The sequence below is a fragment of the Zalophus californianus genome, chromosome 12, assembly GCF_009762305.2.
Source record: "Zalophus californianus isolate mZalCal1 chromosome 12, mZalCal1.pri.v2, whole genome shotgun sequence".
Lineage (NCBI taxonomy): Eukaryota > Metazoa > Chordata > Mammalia > Carnivora > Otariidae > Zalophus > Zalophus californianus.
In genome coordinates, this window is record NC_045606.1 from 60,122,680 (window position 1) to 60,124,093 (window position 1,414).

A 1,414-nucleotide genomic window follows, 5' to 3' on the forward strand; every position below is an offset into this window, starting at 1 on the left:
GGTACTCATGGCCTCTGACCTACGGATTTGTGAATCTAAGGAGGGATTTATTTTATTTAGCTGAGTTTGGAAGAAATGCTCCTAACTGCATATTACATCATTATCCCATGTCTCTGTTTCTCAATTATATTTGCTTTACAATTAACCCCTGAAAAAATAAAGTCAAATTGAAAGATGTAGCTACATGGCTTTCTACAACACAGAAAAAACTCTTAAAGATATTTGAAGAGATAAATGTGTTGTTTATTCAACTATAGTTTTGTTTTTTTAATGTGATTTTTTTTTTGTAATAGACAGCAGCCAGACAACCTAAGAGCCTTTTTAACGAGTTTTTCTTGGTATTGACAGAAAAATCTATTTTGTGCAAGTGGCAGCAGAGGGCGCTCTTCCTACAGATTAGTTTCTATCAGACCTTTTCTTCCTAAAGGAAAACTGTTAAAAATGTCTGTATGTTGCTCGACCGCTGTGCGCGAGCCCGGTGTCCCCACGGCGGGCAGCAGCGGCGGCGTCCGTGGAACGCGGAGGGGGCGGAGGGAGCCCGCGGCGGCGGCGGCTGCAGTGAAGAAATGGCGGAGACTGTGGCGGACACCCGGCGGCTGATCACCAAGCCGCAGAACCTGAATGATGCCTACGGGCCGCCCAGCAACTTCCTCGAGATCGATGTGAGCAACCCGCAGACGGTGGGGGTTGGCCGGGGCCGCTTCACCACCTACGAAATCAGGGTCAAGACAAATCTGCCTACTTTCAAGCTGAAGGAATCTACTGTTGGAAGAAGATACAGTGACTTTGAATGGCTGCGAAGTGAATTAGAAAGAGAGAGCAAGGTTGTAGTCCCCCCCGCTCCCTGGAAAAGCGTTTTTGCGTCAGCTTCCTTTTAGAGGAGATGATGGAATATTTGATGACAATTTTATTGAAGAAAGGAAGCAAGGGCTGGAGCAGTTTATAAACAAGGTCGCTGGTCATCCTCTGGCACAGAATGAACGTTGTCTTCACATGTTTTTACAGGACGAAATTATAGATAAAAGCTATACTCCATCTAAAATAAGACATGCCTGAAATTTGGTGAGAAGGGGCAAAACAAAAAACAAAACAACAAAAAAACCTTTCCGTGACTATTATTCATATGCACCAGTGAAGAAGTTCTAACTTTTAGCATGCTGCACAGAAACTGGTATAACATGCCTTCAGTATACTAACCTTCATATGCTCTGTTTTGTTTTGTTTTGTTTTGTTTTGGCAGTTGACAAGAAGTTAATTTGCTTTAGTGAAAAATCCCTCATTCCAGCCTTTCTATATAAATAGCTCTTCCTTGCTGTTTTATTGTGGTACCCACTATGGCCTCACAGATCTGTTACTCCAGTATAACCCGCAGTGTCCTAACTAAAGTTACTGACTTGGTCTTATCTGCACAGTT

At 43.1% G+C, this 1,414-nt stretch overlaps 1 pseudogene; it reads left to right on the plus strand.

The window, feature by feature from the left end:
* Positions 1-494: 494 nt before the first annotated feature.
* On the plus strand, positions 495-1,090 carry LOC113911489 (annotated as a pseudogene).
* The last annotated feature ends 324 nt before the right edge of the window (positions 1,091-1,414 follow it).